The sequence below is a fragment of the Rhinolophus sinicus genome, chromosome 5 (assembly GCF_057876585.1).
Source record: "Rhinolophus sinicus isolate RSI-liver-muscle chromosome 5, RSI-T2T, whole genome shotgun sequence".
NCBI lineage: Eukaryota > Metazoa > Chordata > Mammalia > Chiroptera > Rhinolophidae > Rhinolophus > Rhinolophus sinicus.
In genome coordinates, this window is record NC_142505.1 from 95,434,699 (window position 1) to 95,452,511 (window position 17,813).

The window sequence follows — 17,813 nt, forward strand, 5'->3', positions numbered from 1 at the left end:
TTAATTTAGGTTTTCAATTTTTTTGCACAGAATTATACAAAATATTTTCTAATGATGTTTTCAGTTTATCTTTTATCATTTCTTTGTGTATTTGTATTCTCTCCCATTTTTTCCTTGATTAAGTGAGCTAGTGATTTGTCTATTTTGTTGATTTCTTGAAAGATCAGCTTTTTATTTGTTTATTAGTTTTACTTTTTCTTTTTTCCTAAGCATTAGGTTTTGCTATTTATTTTCTTCCTTCTGCTTTGTTTTAGTTTATTTTGTTCTTTCACATATTTTGATTTGGTTGTTTAATGTATTTTCATCTTTACTACTCATCTCTGCTTTCGTTTTATCCTTTACATTCTAGTGTGTAGTTTCTAAAAATGATCACTCTAATGTTTTCTTGGTCACATATTAAATTTTCACGCATATTTGAATCTATTTTCTATTTTGTCTGTATCATTTATCTGTATTTTTTTAAGATCAAAATTAGTTAAAATTTAATATAGCTTTGTAACACATTTGGTCTATAACACATATTATAAGACAAATCACTCCTCATTACTTTTATTCTTACTTTTATTCACAAACAAGTGAAAATAGCTCAGATTTCTGGGTTATTTTCACTTGTTTGTGAGCAGTCTCCCCAAAAGGGACTTTTATAATCATGTGTCAAATTTTATTGGTATTGCATTGATTTTTATAGATTTATTGGGGAGAATGGGATTTTTACAATAATGAATCTTCTTATCCAAGAACAAGTTATGTCTCTTCATTATTTGTTTGTACTGCTCAGTAATTTTATTTATTTGTTTATTTTTATATATGCCACACTAAACTTTTGTTATATTTAGTCCATGTTTTAGGTATTTATTTATTTATTACTTATTTATCTATCTTTGCTTGTGTGAATGAGACTTTTTCTTCTATATTCTGTAAGTAGTTATTGATAGTTTTTAAGAATAGTATTGATTTTTGTATATCACTTTTGTAAACAGCCACTTTATGTAAAAGAATTCCCCTGCGTCATATTGTTGATTTTAATGGGGCCTTCCAGTGTTTCACTAGTTAGCATGAGTCTTAATTTGGGGGAATATGTATGTGCTTTTTCAAAAAGTAAGTTTTTTTTAGATGAATTTAAATTTTTAGAGATGGATTTGAATTTTTATCAAATGCTTTTGACAGTTTTCTTGGTAATCATATTTTTCTCCGCTGACCTATTTTTATGATGAATTTCATTAATGGGTTTTAAGACTGAAATACTTTTCAATTCTTGGAATGAGCCAATTTGCATAATATACTGTGGATTCTCATTGTTAACATCTTATTTAGGTTTTTTTTTTTTTTTACATGAATATGTTTAAAGTTAAGTTGGTGTGTGTGTTTTTTTAATCTTTGTAATATTTTAGCATCAAAAATTTAATTCTTAATGGAGTCCTAATAGTCTCTCATGTGGAGATGCCACAAATGGTTCCTTTATACTATAGGCATTTGTGTTTCCAGTTTTTCAGCATTGTGACTAAAGTGACAGTGAATACTGTTAATCCCTCCTCCTCCGTACTCAGCGCATTTGCCACTTCCTAAGAGAACCCTTTTCTGACCCCTTTACTACACCAAATTCTCCAATTGCATGGAGTTGTCTTTTCTTCACAGAGCTTGTTATGCCTGTAATTTACATTGACTGTGTGTTTAGTTGATTGCTGTCTATCTTCTCTAGTACTGATAAGTGCCCTGAAGTCAGGGATGGTGTCTGAAATTACACATCACTGCATCCTTCAAGGAACTCAGTGCCTGGCCCATAGTAGGTGGTCAGTAAATGTTTTCTGCATACTGGTTACCATCTCTACGTTCATTTACTTCTAAGGAGAGTAGGCCTGTTACATAAAAGGACATTTTAAATTGAATTGTATTTTCTGACTGTGTGTATTGAGATAATCAATTTGTCGGTTGGAGCTGGGGCTGAACTGTATTGTTTTGATAATGGAGGAGAGAGGAATTTGTTTGGAGTTGAGATGGTGAAGAATTGGCAGGTGAACAGTAGTTAGGCTGGAATCTATGAGAGGGAAGCCGAGAGATAGACCCTAGAGCTGGGGGTGAGGGGAGTAAGGAGCTTCAGAGAAGAGATTTTTCATATGAAATGGTTTATAATGGGATCCTGCTCCATAACTCCAAAGTCTTCAGCAAAACTACTCAATTCATAAAGTGCTTAGTCTGAATAGATTTCTTATGAGAATCATATTTGTGAAGCCAAGACCGGGTGGGTTATTCAACAGGTACAAAGATGCACTGTCATCTGAGTTTCACCAAAATTAAATTTAGCAGAGGCTCTGCATGTAAATTAAAAAACAAAAACAAAAAAACAACCCAAAATCAGTTTCCCCAGTAGAGGTTTGGGAGAGAACTGACTTTAATAACTCTCTCTTTGAAAATATGGGCAAATATCTGACTGTAACAGAAGCCGATTATGAGTGATCAGTATTAAAACGAAAACAGTGAATGCAGTAGCTAATAGGAGCACAGGATCTCGTACAGGGTAGATCATAGTTCTACTTCACCCTATTGGTCAGATTACATTTAAAGTTATTCTTTCTAGTTTTTTACTTTAGTCATTGGCAAACTTGATAGCGCCCAGCATGCTGCCCAGGAGGGAAGAATTTGGGAAGCCAGGGCCTAAGAGTAACATGTGAGGGGTAGACAAGAAGTTTAGTCTCAAAAAGAAAAAACTTGAGAGTCACTTGATAGCTGTCCTTAATCATGTTGAAGGATTGCTCTGTTGAAGGGGATCGAAGCTGTTCCGTGGGCTGCAGAGGACATTTGGAACAATGGCAGATGGTATAGGGCACAAGTTGTAGTCTTGATTATATGGAAAAGCTTTGTGATTAAACTGGAACGTGCTGCTATTGGAAGAGGAAGCTTTCTGGACTTGAGGATTCCAGCAGAGGCTGCATGACCATTAGTAGGAGAGATTGCTGCATTGGGTGGGCCAGACTACACGATTTCGTACATCTCTTCCTCTAGAGAGTCTATCAGAAAGGCTGACTCACTGCTTTCACTCTCATTGTTACTGGCTTAGCATCTGCTTTGGCCTTCAGGCTGTAAGCTCTGTGAGGATGAGGACTGCGCATGTCTTGTTCGCACTGAATTACCAGGGCCTGGGATAGAGCTTTGTGCTCAGTAATTACTCGGTGAAGTGCAATGAGTGCTGCCATCCTGGGCAGCCAAGGCCAGGGGAGCAGGTCAGTAGGCAGTGGGACAGAAAACATTGATCAAGGTGACTGGGTCAGTTGATTTTGTCTCCGCCTTGGCCCTGTACTGACTGAGTCAACAGGAGACCTGGTCTTATTGCCAACTTTATGTTTTAGGTGTGGCCTTTCCTTTCTCCATTCATGAGTTGATAGAGAAGCAGTTAAGGGCACAGTTTCTGGAGTCAGACTCCCTTGCATTACTTGTACAGGGTTACCATGAGGATGGAATTAGTGTGTGTGTATGTAAACTGTTAGTAAATCCTTTTTTTTAATTAAGCTATTGGAAAATCTAGAACACATAGGAGGACTTTGAATGATGTGCAGAATGATGAATTCTCTCCCAATATATAGGAGTTTATGAAGAAGACGTGTAATATTTTTATGCATCACCATTTGCACACACACTAGAGAGGAAGAAGGCTAGATCCGAGTCCCGGCTTTGCCACCAGCCATGGTCTTAGGCAGGTCATTCTCCTCTCTGGGACATCAGTAACATGGGGCTGAATGTCAGTCTTGACCACCTTGAGAGTGAAATGAGCTGAAATATGTGGCAGAATCTTGTTAACTATATAGAATAAAATGTATACCTTCAGCTCTATTATTGTTTATATCTTTGGGTCCCCCCCTGCACTTGGTAATGGGGAACTGGCTTGCTGCTAATTTGCAGGGAAAGCATTTTCCTGCTCTTCCAGATTTAGCTCCTCTTCTTCCCACAACATCCTGGAGGAGCAGGGGAGAGGAGGTATTCCCTTTGTTTTAAAACTGATCAGGACACTCAGGTGAAAGGTCCTAGATCAGAAAGAAAAATTGCTATTTTGATTTCCACCCTTTTCTCCCATGCCATTTCTTTCTCCATCCCTCTCGAAATTTCTAGTTCTCCTGTGGCATAAAGTGAGTCAGAATGGCAAATGAAACATGCAGAAGACATAAATTCCAGGCATAAAATATATATCAAATATACATCTATCAATTGGCTTTATGCTATCTGAGCTGCCCCCAGGGTGTCAGTGGATCAGGTGAATGGATTTCTGCCACTGTGGGTAATTCCATAAGGTAATAGGGCAGGCCCTAATGCAGTGCAGAGGCAATATTCTCCCAGTTATATATCATGGTTTAAAAGGGGAATTTGTATATTTTGATTCTGCGAGTCAATGAAGTTGGGTCCCAAGGCACTCTCGGAGCTCAGGCTTTCTGATGCTGCGGAGAGGAACTGCCTCAAAGCCAGGAATGCAGCTCAAAGGAAACGAAGCCACCTTGACTCCTGAGGCCTGGCCCAGAATGGCCAGTCCTATGACTTCTGACAAAGCTCAGGATGGAGAGAAGTACCATGTAAATATATGTGCCTTCTTTTCTATTTAATAGTCTAAGTTAACTACTATACTAAATAGTGAATTTGTCTAACCAAATGGAGACAAAAAAACTCAAGCTACTTGATTGACAATATCCAACCAGAAAGGTCGGTTAGCTCTGCTAATTGGATGATGTAGCTCTGTGATGATGCAGGAAGAGAGAGAAGAAAGATGGGGAAGAAGAGGGAAACATTAGGAATCGCTAATACTTGCCGAGAGAACATTTTGTTTTCCAGGTACTGTGCTTAGTACTTTCCATGCACTGACTAATTTAATCCTTTCACAACCTTATAAGGTAGGACCTATGATTATCATTCACAGTTTATGGCTGAAGACATTAAGGCATTGAGAAGTTAAGCAACTTGTCCAAGGGTCACCTTGTCAGTGGTAGAACAGGGATTTGAACCCTGTCATAACCGCTGTGCCTCCAAAGAAGAAAAGCTCTTTTCAATTTGAGGAATGATTTTCTAGGCTCCAGCAAGTCTGATGACTTAGGTTCAGAAGAGTTTGATTGAAAATGAGAGTATCAGAAACGTGCCTGGAAGCAAGGTAGGACTCCTGAATATACTAATATGCTTACAAATTGTTTCTACAGCTCTGCAAAGTTAGTGGGAGGTAGGAGGAAACCTGCTCCAACCTTACTTTAGATAAGATCTTTGTTAGCAAAATCCACATTTGGACCTGTGCCCAAGCAGAGTTGTTAGAAATCTGATGACTTGGCTTAGATTTAAGAGATTTTGTGATTCTAAAAATAGGGCTCTGAAGAAGGATACAGACTTTGATTATTGAAGTAGAACTCTTCTAAATATTTCCTATCATTGGGGAGTCCCAAGTACAGTATACATTATGCATGCAGTAATATGTGGGGTGCAGCAGACGGATATCTAATATCCAACCCCTTCCTCCTAACAAAACTCTTATTTTATTCAAGCAGTCACCCCTCTTCCAAGCAGCCAGATACCTCAGACACAGCCCATCCCAGTCCTAGATCCTAGGGGTGGGCCTAATTGGATTTAGGGTAATCCAATTCCTCTAGCCTGTGATTGGTTCAACAGTGGACATGTCACCTCATACTGGCCAATTAGAATTGAGAGGACATAGGGAGGAGGGAGATAGGTTGAGGCATCTGGGTCAATTTTCTTCTATTTTAAGAGAAGTCCTTAGAGAGAGATTATCTTTTTCTTTTCTCTGGAAGTAGCTGTGTTTGTATAATGATAACTGTATACATCTAACAGTTCTTTATAACTTTCTCAGAGACTCAGCTAAAATTAGCTTAAAGAATATGGGTTTTATTTTATAATTTATCACATAACAAGAAGTTCAGAGGTAGGGCAGTTCCAGAGTTGATTTATTCTAGTGGCAAAAGATACCTCCCGTCTTTCTATACTGTCTGTTGGTAGCTTTCTATATGGTGACAAGATGGCTAGACTAGCTCCAGGAATCATCTCACAAAGGAGAGAGAAGAGTGTCCAGAAGTAGGAAAAGGGGCAAGTTCCTGACTTGTGTCCCTTTATATATGAATGTGCAAAACATTTCTAGAAGGGCCAAAGTTGACTTCCCCTAACTTTGCCAAGGTTTCATATATGTGCATTCTTCAGACAATTGCAGGAAGACAAAGGGAATGGCCATAATTGGCTTAATAATGAATGTTTACATTCAGGAGCAGTTAATGAAGTACACTGATATCTGATACCTGAACACAACTGGGATTTTATAAGAAAGGAGGAAGTGGGAGAGTATGGCTGTTAGACAACCGCTAGGGTCAGCCATAGCCTGCAACATGTGCAGACATCAGGCTACCAGCCTGAATGAAGCCAGTACCATGACAGAGCGGACAGATAGAAGGAATCTGGGTCCTTGATGACAGCGAGCTGATGAATCACACCAAACAAGAAGCGTGCACACGGTGTGTGGGCTTCCTGTCAGGTGCTACATGGTCTCTTATTATAAAATCTGTTTGACTGAAGTTTTTGTTATTTCCAACTGAGATCACTAAATACAGACACAAGGTGCTTAATAAACACTTGAATGAATAAACGAATGAATGAGTTAATTGGAAGTTTATGTTCTAAGGATCAAAGTCTCTTATTGAATATGTCTTTAGGATGGACAAATTTTTTAAAAAATAAGGCTGAGTCAGATTTTGATATATTGAGTCATAATTTAAATGCACCAGAGAATACACGCTGAGTCTTTTTGAAAAGACATGTTATGTTTTATTTGCCTTATAAAACTTTTTTTTTTTTTTTTAAATTACGGCATATCTGTGGTCATTATGGTTGAGAAAAAATTTCTGTAAATAACCAGGCTTTTTCTGAATGGATACAAAGTGGGGAGGTTAGGTAGGTGTACTGGGGAAGTACTTAGTAAAACATTTATCGCATATTTGTTGAGTGCCTCCCAGGTGCCAGATTGTGGTCGGTTTCAGGGACACAGCAATGATCAAGATATATATGGTCTTGGCCTTCGAGGAGTTTGCAGTCCGAGGTGTAATAATTATTTCTTCTGTGTTTTAAGGATCTAGACTGAATGATCCCTAAAAGTTCTTAAGCCTGTAGAGAACAATTAGTAACAGTTTCATTTAACCAAAAATTATATTAACTGAATATGTGTGATACCTGCTGGTTCTATAGCACTTATGAAGAATAGGTATGTAAATAAAGGACTATAAAAATAATAGTATTAATAAATACCTCCCATTGACGGAGGACTTCCTATGTGCTGTGCACGGTTCCAAATGCCGTACATACGTAGTCATTATGTCTTATAATCTGTGAGGTAGATACTATTAGTGATCCCATTTTGCAGATGAGAAACCTGAGGCAGGGAGAAGTTAAATATTTTATTAAGGTTACACACTTGACATGCTGCTTAGCTGAGACTTGAACCCTGCTAGTCTGGTTCTAGAGCCCCTTCTCTAGACTTCTCATGACCACTGGTCATGGTCATGGTATTTTATTCCCACTTGTAAACACTTGGATCTGAGGCTCAGACCATAGATATGAATCAAGTGGACACGAATCACTGTCTTACAGTTGAGGGGATTCATACCGCCCTCATAAGGTGCTCTAAGTATTAAATGAGAGAATATGTAAAACGTGCATAAACCTGGTACTGATGACACCTGAGGCCTTCAGGAAATGGAAGCCTTTGTTATTATAAATCTAGGTCTGAGTTTTCTGGTCTAATGTTAGGGATTATCACAAACCTATGAATTTCTTAAAACCACAGCATTTCTTTACTGCACACATTGTTCTAAACCCTCTCAACTTACAGAAGGCCCCTGCTTGCTTTGCAGGTGTCACAAGGGAAAATTGTGAAAGGTGATGCAGGCTCATGAGTGGAAGTCGGAAAGATACTCTTCTTTAGTAGCCTAATTTCACTCGTCTGAGAATGGGCAAGGTTAGCACAAGAAATCCAGGAGGACTGGACCCTGGGCTCTCTCTCACTTTTCAGAAGGTTACATATCCTAGAATTTGAGGATTGCAAGGGACCCTAAAGGACACGTAGTTTAGTCTTCATTTGCAACTGCACCTCCTTTGAAATCGCCACCAAAGGACTCTTTCTGAAGTTTAGATTTGGGTCTGGGGTGTAGATGACGATGTTTATTACTCTTTAATCACACAGAGAAAAACAAACCAGGTTAGCTTTTTAAAAATAAACGTTTTTGGTTGAACTCTGGCATACACATGGTAAAGAACCCTAATCATATATCTCGATTTATTATCACAAAATGGAACAACAGGAAATAGCTGCATGCGTGTTCACAAAGTGAACACACCTGTGTAACCACAACCCAGAAGAATGAGAACCTTACCTGCACCCCTGTGCCTTTGTGTGCCCTCTCCCCGTCTCTAACCCTTCAGGGGCAATTGTCTTCTCTACTTCTGATGCCACAACTCCGTTTTGCCCATTTTGGAGCATGATGTGAGCCGACCACACAGCATCCATTCCTTGGTGTCTGCTTTTGTTCTGTCACTGTGACGTTTGTGTGATCTCTCCTTGCCATTGTGTGTGGCTATGGTTTGTTCAAACTCATGGCTGTGCAGTTTTTCATTGAGGACTACACCACAATATATTTATCCATTCTTGGGTTGCTGAACGCTTGGGTTATTTCCAGTTTGGTCTATTAATTACAGTGCTTCTATGAACATTCGTTGACCAGTCTTTTGGGAAACGTTTGTTCACATTTCTGTTGGGCATATACCTGGGATTGGAGTATCCGAGATCATATGCATGTGTGTTTTGGCTTCAGTCGATACTGCCAGACAATTTTCCATAGTCTAGAAAGATTCAGTTTCACTTTTTAAAAGACAACACCCGGTGGAAACATTGGAAGCCCCATTGTAAGGGATGCTCCATCTGGGCCTGAAGCATCAGAAGCATCTGGTTAATAAGTTCATTTGCTCAACATATGTTAATTAAGCACCTACTATGTGCTAGGTACTGTGCTAGTGGCTGCAAGGCTTTGTGGACCATATGGACTAATGGAGAGAGAATCTAAACACATAACTCCATTGATAACTCTAATTTATAAGCTGTGATAAGTGCTATGAAGGAAAAGTTCAGGATGCCAGAAGCCCAATGGACGAGTGTCCCCCTTTTTTTCTTCCTGAAGGGAAGGGAAAAAGAAAAAAAGCAACCTACCTCTAACTGTAATAGCCTTAATTGTGAGCCAGCTTCTAAGCTGTCAGATTGGAACCTAATTAATCACCGAGGGTGGTATGGAATTGACGAATCGCTTTGGTGCTCTTTTACTGGTATAAATCTTTGATTTAATGACTGCTGCGCTCTGATTCATACCATACTACCCCAGTGATCAATATACATGATGAATGACTGATGTTCAAGAACCACCCACTTGGTAATGCTCCTTTACATATACAGTGTATGTATTTATGAATTAGTACGCAAGACCAATTTCTGACAGAGAGGCAGACGGTGAGGTAATATTATGGGTTAGGAGGAGGAGGAGGGGCAGACATGAGGGAGATGAACAGAATTTGCTAATGCAAGTTGGGAGGCAATTTTCAGAAAGGACAGAATGAAGCCTTCAATGGGAGAATCCCTCATCTTCATTCACTTTTTACCAATCTCCCTTGGCTTAAGTTCTTCAGTTCAAGGATCTGATGTTGCTTTGGAGGAGACTTGCTACCCACAGCTCCTTCAGAATGAGAAATTCATTGTAGGATAAGCGCTGAATATAATTTACCAGCTATGGACTCCCTTGTTTCATTTCAGGGTTCCCACTGCTGAGTGGGGATGAGGGCGGGAAGCTGACAGTTGTTTGCAGCGCTGTCTAGCAAATCCTGCTTTGTGCTTTGCTCATGACGCCCAGAACTGTTTATCGAACCCCTGTTATATTCCAAGCCCCAAGCTAGGCACTGGAAACACACTGGTGAATAAGACAGGTACAACCTCAACCTTCAGGGAACTTTTTATCTAGAAGGATCTGTGAGGCTACTGGGGGGGCCTTCTTTTGGTCCAGTGGACACATACATGCCGTACTTCACTCTGGTGTTGAGATACCTCATTTCTAGTTTCAGAGAATTAGCTTTAGGCCCTTCTCTCTTCCTGTTTTTCATGCACACATATATTTTATAACTCAGTTTCCTCATCTGTCAAAACTTGCTCTCTCAAATTTATTAGGGGAATCCAGATGCATGCAAAGTCAACTGTGAAGCAGTGAGGACCACTTCTGATATGAGTTTTCCAGAAACCAGTCTCTTTAATGTCATGCTCTAAATCTGATCCCAACTTGAATAGTGAAATATTATATAAATTAAGGTGTTTTGAATTTCTGCTGATTGTCGTCTGGAAAACATCACCAAAGAAATGTTAAAAGGCTTCTTGTTGAATCATTGTTTTTGATAGCAAGAAGATATAAAAACTTAAAAGTCCATCATTGGAATTATAGTCAAACAAGATGATATGGTTTAAAATGATCAGGTAGACTGCTATTGATACAAAAATAAGTTCACATCATATTACTGAATTAAAAAGGGTTAAAGAATAACATGTATAATTATGATGACTTGTACATAGTAGGTATTCAATAAATATTTGTTCAATAAACTAATTAACTATAAGCAAAAAGAGACGTATGAATGATGCTTCCTAAAATGTTAACAATGGCTACCTTGGGGTCGTGGAATTTGAATTGTTTTTTTTTTAAGAAAAGCATTTTTTAAAAAAAAACAGTTTATATTGAATTGGGAGGCAAAAGTATTCAAAGCAGTTTGTATTTATTATAATGAATGTGATTTATTTATATACCCAGAAAATGCAAGCTATTTTTATTTTTTAAAGAGCAGTATTCTGAGTAAGAACACTTTCTATCCTTTCAAAGGGAGGCTAGAAACCTCTCTTCTCTGGGATTTGATCTTAGTATGTGAGAGAATTCAGAAAAGCAACTTCTGGGCCAGCACTAGAGTCTCTCTTTACAAGGCCTGGAGGACTGATTCCATCAAGACCCCCTGGGGAAATCTTAGAGATTGTACGTCTCTCCTCCTGGGAGCTGGTGTGCTCTCTCTCTCATGAAACTAGGGGATTCTCACATTTATTACTATCGTGCCTTCTCCTCCCCTCTTACCCATCTCACCCGGGCAGGTTTCTTGTTTTATCTGGCACCCAGTAGAGCTCTGCTGAGGGCCTGTCTTTCCCACCAATCCTCATCCAATTAATTGATAAAAAATGAATAATTTAATTTTAGTGATGGGAATTGTGCACGATTCTCCGAGCTCCCTCTTCACCTGGCGTCCCAGAGTTGCTTCATACAGACAAGCTCCTGCAGCAAGAGGAAGGAACATTTTAAGTGGATTTGGCCGCTTGAGCATCTTTGATTGGAGGGCAGGCGAAAGAACAGGAGGCACAGAGCAAAAAATGGTCCCTCTAGAAATAAGGAGGTTGAAAGGAAATTGGTAGGGAAAAAAAAATCACATTTGTTCCCTCTGTGCTTGTGGATATTTTTGGGACTTTTGCCAACCTACTTACTTATTTTAACCGTGAACTGCATATATGTGACACAACTCCATTGATTTTGGATTCATTTAAAAGTAGGAACTGTGAATTCAGACAGTCTTCACTAGCTATGGGACCTTTGGCTTCAGTGTTTTCATCTGTAAAATAGAACTAATAAGATGACTTACCCTATAGGACTGTTGTGACAATCAATGAGATGATGCACTTAGAGCACTGAGCCCGTGAGCTGATATTTCGCAAGGGCTCAAAAAGTTCTAGATAAAAATGACTCTTATTTCTGCAATTCAGTATTAGTGATTATTTAAATAGAGGCTGAGCTAAAATGTGTCATAGTGTTAGAAGAGGCTATTTCTTCATAAATTAATGTTAGCCTAGGAAGGAAAATTTCTTGGAAAAAATTTGCTATTTAAGACGATGTAACATGATTGCAATGGTTAAACAACTCAGAACAGCTTTCAAGTCACCTCAGGTGTCTTAGAAACCCTGCTTACAACCAACTGACAGGGAAATCACATATTATTTTCAGTTAGTTGTCCAAATACACCCTCTACTAAATATCCTGTCAACTGTAATTTGAGTTATTAAGTTTTTAAATATTACTTTATTAAATAAGACGTTTACTTATCAAAGCAATTTTACTTATTTCAAACAAATGGGTGGGGTTTCAGTGTACAATAGAATAGGTAGTTCAGACTATTAAAATGATAAGAGGACTTGTATTGAACTGTTTTGGGTATTATTCAAGTAAAGTTCATGGTATGAGGAGCCATGAAATTATTTGTGTCTTATATCTCCTTTATTCTACTGTAAACCCACAGAGATTAATAATTGCTCACTTATATTTTCATCACACACACACCAGTGATAGCCTGGTGTATAGTGTGAAGTAGATACTCAATCAATGTTGAGTGAATGATGGCTAAGAGTTTGTGTGAACAGGTATTTGTAGGGCTGGTTAAGGGGAAGAGGGTCTTAAACATGAGCATTTCATGTCAGCTTGTTTTTATCTTCTATAAAGATGATAAAATCCTTGTGCTCACTATGTGTTTTGTATTTCTTTTGTGTCTTTTGTGACAATGTCTAGAATGGTAGCGATCCAGTAAATACTTATTGAATTGGACCAAAATACGTATTGAATTGGGAGGCAAAAGTAAAACAGGCTGCTATTGATCTTAAACTGGGAGAGCAATTGCTCTGATTTCAGCCCCTCAGCAGAATTTTTGTGAGACTTCCCGCTTTCCAGTGCATGGGAACAAACATTGATTGCCCATGTGAAACTGGTCCGATCAAGAAGAGAGTTTCATCTCCCCAACATTTTACACAAAGAATTGTGACTTATTTAAGAAGGTCGACTGTTGACACAGTTTGAATTTTATAGTTAACTGCTGTACTTTCTCAGACCCATCTTTCAGCTGTGGAAGGACCCTGGAGCATTTACTTCAGTAATTATACTTACCAAGCTTCTCCTGAAATGGAGACAAAGTGCTTTAGGGAAACATTTGCTGCTCTTCCAAATGGAGGTTCCTCTGCCTGTAAAGTGGAATGAAGCTACAAGCTCAGCCTCATAAACCAGGCTGACACTGACTCTCTGGCATTGAAGGGACACTTAAATTTTCCTCCCACTTCTGCGTGATCCATTGGCTTACCTGCATTGGCTTACCTAGGCATCTCAAAGCTTCGAAGCTAGGAAGACTGGATCTGAGGGAGTGGTAGGAGAAAGACCTGAAGGAGGATTGATGGGAGTGGGGTCGTTGAGGAGCTGATGAGAATGGCTCATCGTCACTGGTTATAGGGAGGGAGACCCAAACCCCACAATAAAAGCCATATTCTGCATAATAGGGAGAGGCCATTTTATTCATGAAAAGTAACTGAGAATAGATAATGGGAGTGAACAACCTTGGAAGTCAGGCCGTCAGGAAATTTTTATCTCCCCACTCCAAGAGAGAAGATAGTGTGGAATAGTTAGATGAGAGTGAAAAGGCTACCAAATTGGATACCAACAGCTGAATGCATCTAGCCTCTTGAGTAGTACAAAGCTCACCAGCCAGTGTAGCCTTCATGACAGCTGCAAAAGCAATGGCTACATAAACTTTCTCAAGGGGGGGAGAAAGCGGAATGTGAGAGACGCTCTTGCAGTAAGAAAAACATAATAAATCCAAGAGCTACACATAGCCTGGGGGATTTTATGACCATAGCCAGGCATGAAGGAATGACTGAACTTAACTAAAGCTGTTAATTACCTGGGTGAGATCAAAAGCCCGAGTAAGGGAATATATTTATGATGCACCTTACAGGATATGCTTCAACTTCTTACTTTTTTTTATTAATTGGTTTGATTAAATAGATTTAAAGAGCCTGGGCAGAGCCTTTTAAATCATATTCCATATTGATCTAATGAAATAGTCAATAAATTTACTAACATAGCCCCTTTCCTTTGTACAGTCTGGAGGGAAATGCTTCACTGAATGGTTATAACTCAACTCCAAACCTCACCGCTATTCCCCACAGTGACTCATACAGAACAGAAGGATGCTGGGAAAATCTTCTAGGCTATTTGTGGGAGTGCTTGAATAAGTGGTTTAGCACCTGTTTACAGACTACTCACCACCGTGCATCCTATGCCCACTCCCAGGCCCTTTGGTACCTCACGATGGACTTGACTTGAGCTGGCCACTGTTGCCTTGCAAATTCTGTGCAAACATCACCAAATTTCCTAATGTATGCCGCCATCTGTTACAGCCCTGCTCTGGGGCTTGAAGACTCCAGTCATATCTGATAGCCTTCGATTTTATTAATTCATCCTTCCAGCTCTGTCAATGCTGACAAAATGAGGCTCAGAAATACAATAAAATGCGTCCACGTAAATTATAAATCTCTAATGAAGATTCCTTAATCTCTCAGTAAATCTGGACTGAACCATGGGAAACTTTCCTAAAGTAGCTTCTTTGTCTTCCTTTTCCCACCTCTTAGAGCAAAGGGAACCTAGACACTAGCGAGCATGTCGATAAGAAATATTTTCGACACTGACATTTCATGTATTTCTTCCATTGAGTGTGGAGCGGAGCAAGATTTTGCACTGGCCTTACAGTCACTCATCCCCAAGGTGGGACTACAAGCAATGTCGTGGGGACACAGTTCCCTCAGGCTTGCGCTGTCAAGTCAACACAGAGGTGACAAAATTAACTTTGAAAATCCCGTAATGCATGTGTACAGGACAGTGTTTTTGTTTTTGTTTATTATTTATTTTTTTATTAGTTTCAGGTGCACAAGACAAAGCAAAACTTAGACGTTTATCATTTATATCCCTCACACTGTGTGAACCCCCCTCCCCCCATCCACTATCCCTCTGTACGTTCCCCAAATTAATTTTCAAACCCCCATGACCATCTTGTGGTTACCGACTATTTTTCAAAACCTCTCACCTTCCCCTTATCCCCAACCCCCAGCCCCTCTAGCAACCCTCTGTTTTTCCTCCATGTTTCCAAAACTGTCTCTGATTAGTTCATTCACTTATTCTTTTCTTTAGATTCCGCATATAAGTGAGATCATATGGTATTTGTCTTTCTCTTTCTGACTTATTTCACTTAACATAATGTTCTCTAGGACAGTGTTTTGTGCCTACAACCCTGCAAGTAATTCTCGTGTACCCACAAGTACAAGACCTGGTGCAAAAAGGAACAGGAGCAGAGTAGGTGTGTAGCTCTGAGGAATTCCAATCATCCTGTCTTTAAAATCACCATCAAATTCTTAGGCTGGACGGATGGGTTGGACTACCCAAAGTGGTCCTGGCAGCCTACAGGCTGCAGTTGACTCTGTTTTAATAGCAAGTTTCTCGAAACTTAAGGCAGTGTCACAGATTTATTTGTGATTGTGAGGCTTCAACTCGGAAGTGGAGTCACCTCTCGGAGGCCTGGGGTGGTGGAGGGTGGGTGGGACCAGGCTCTAAAGCCTGTAAGCCTACATTAAATTAGACCTTGACGCAGTTTCCCTGTACTTGAGAAAGCATCAGAATCCGAGTATCCACACCAGAGCAGTTTGTGGATATAAAGTGACTTTAAAAATTAAACGCCATGGTGAATTCAAATGTTGAATTCATTCAGAGTTAAGGAGAAATCTGTGTAATTGCGGCCCGTTCTCTCTCCTTCCACCTCCCCTCTCCCCCTCCTTGTATCTTCAATTATCTGGGTAATTTGGTCCTGAGGGCATAAATTCCTTTATAACTCAAATCCATTATGCAGAGAAGAGTCATCAGGAAATTACTCAGATTGCATCTCAGACCTGGTGCCGAAGGTTTTGGAGCAGATCCGACCTTCCATTAGCACAGGCACTGCTCTTGCTGGTTAGATTTGAGCCTGGAGGCTGGACATCTACAGCTCTTCCCTTCGTCCCTCTTTGTTTCAGCAAGAGCCTCCTGTGGGGAAGCCCCGTGCTGGTGCTGGCTGGCAAGGTTTCTCTCCACCCGAGGCCACTGTGGCTGCCAGCTTCCCTTGGCCAGTGTAGACACACTCATTCTAGGCCAGGGAGCGCTACTGCCAGGAGGGGAGGCATATGCTTTCATCTTGTCTTGCCATTTCCAGGAGCCAGGGACCCAGGCCTTTTAATTTCTCTAAACCTCAGGCCTTCTGGTGGAGAGCTGGTTTTCATGTTTGTGCCCTGACAGGGGTGGTCTGTGTGCTGCCGATGGTCTGCGAGCTGCCTGCCTTTGGGTGTACAGGCACTTGAACCAAATGCACACATTTTCAATTTAGACTTTGGAAGAGGACCGTTAGCCTTCTGGCAACCTCTTTTATCTGGCTTTATTCTTTCTAGATTTCTGGCTGACTGGGGATACTCAGCTTGGGTTTTTGTTTGTGTGGGTCCCTTTTCCTGCTTGTTCTCCCCCCCTCCCCCCAGAGAAAGGCAGCATGTGGCAGGGGCTTGGATTTTGGCATCAGGCCGACTTGCATTTATTGCTTTTTATCTGTCTCCCCTCACCATTATGTACGCACCAAGGGAGCAGAGACTGTGCCTGTCTTATTTTCTGCTGTATCCACAGTGCCTAGCATTATTCAAGGCACACAGTAGGTGCGCAATCAGTAATATAAGTTAATGAATGAACAGGCTCAGATTCTGCTTCCTAGTTAGAAGCTTTGTGATTTATGTGAGATTGTTTGAAACATCCGCTTTCTCAGTTTGTCCTCTACAACATGGTCCTAAGATACATAAGATCATATAGAAAGTACCTGGCATAGTCCTGTGTTCAATAAATGTTAGAAGCTCCCTCTCCTTCTGTCAGCCAAAGGGTGAACTCTTCAAGGACAAGGGCCCAGTCTTATTAATCTCCATATCCTAGGTCCAAGCACTGTCCCTACACATAGGAGACATTCATTCATTTGTTGAATGAATGAATGGATTTAACCCTCCATGGGCAGGGAGTTTGTGTGACTCAATGAAATGCACTACTGAGGACAGGCCTAGAGAAGAGATCTTTCTGGTGTATCTTACTCTTCTATCTCAGTTTTCATGCAGGGGAAATGAGCTGAGAATTCTCCATGGATCATCTGGATCTGTGGGTTACGTGGACCATTTGAAGTGGAATTTAATATTAGAATTTCTTCTTTTCAGCTAAAAAAGGCCATTCATAGGATAAAGCCCCAGGCCTTGTGGTGATTTGCTTACCATAATTCTTTAAATATTTATAAGAATTCACACTTACTGTGAAATTTTTTGCACATTAGGAATGTTAACGTTATTTGAACCACTCTGTGAGTTAAGTATACTTGCTCCTGTTGTACCCATTTGGCAGGTAAGAAAACTGAGACAGAACATGGAGATTTGCCAAAGTCAGACAGTTATTTAGTGGCCTACAAGGTAGAAACTCCATTTCCTGGCCCCAAACTCTTTTCACTAGATCATGTAGCTTCTATGATTATTGAGCTGACAGGAGGATACAAGTGCTTTGCATTCCTATTCACTTCGTCAATATTGTTTATCTGCAAAGTCTCCTTGCCTTTTGTTTTGTTTTGTTATATGATCTAAAGTCTGTGTATGTACCACATCATTTACAAATTGCTCCAAACTCTCTTTTTATTATTATTTCTGACATACAGTCAGTTTCTTAGCTTGCAGCTCAAGTAATCATGCTTGAGTAATTTTGAAGGACATTTTTGTAGAGGTGAAATTTGGAAGGTGTTGAAGAGTCAGTCTTCCAACTTTCACTCCTTTCCCCAGTAGGACATTCTGTTTTACTTCCCACGTTAAGGTGTGTCTGTTTCAA

At 39.9% G+C, this 17,813-nt stretch overlaps 1 long non-coding RNA gene across 1 annotated transcript in view; it reads left to right on the forward strand.

The window, feature by feature from the left end:
- LOC109451629 (uncharacterized) overlaps positions 1–17,813 on the forward strand; it is a 450,797-nt gene that overhangs the window by 181,928 nt on the left and 251,056 nt on the right. The gene's annotated exons all lie outside the window — the stretch shown is intronic.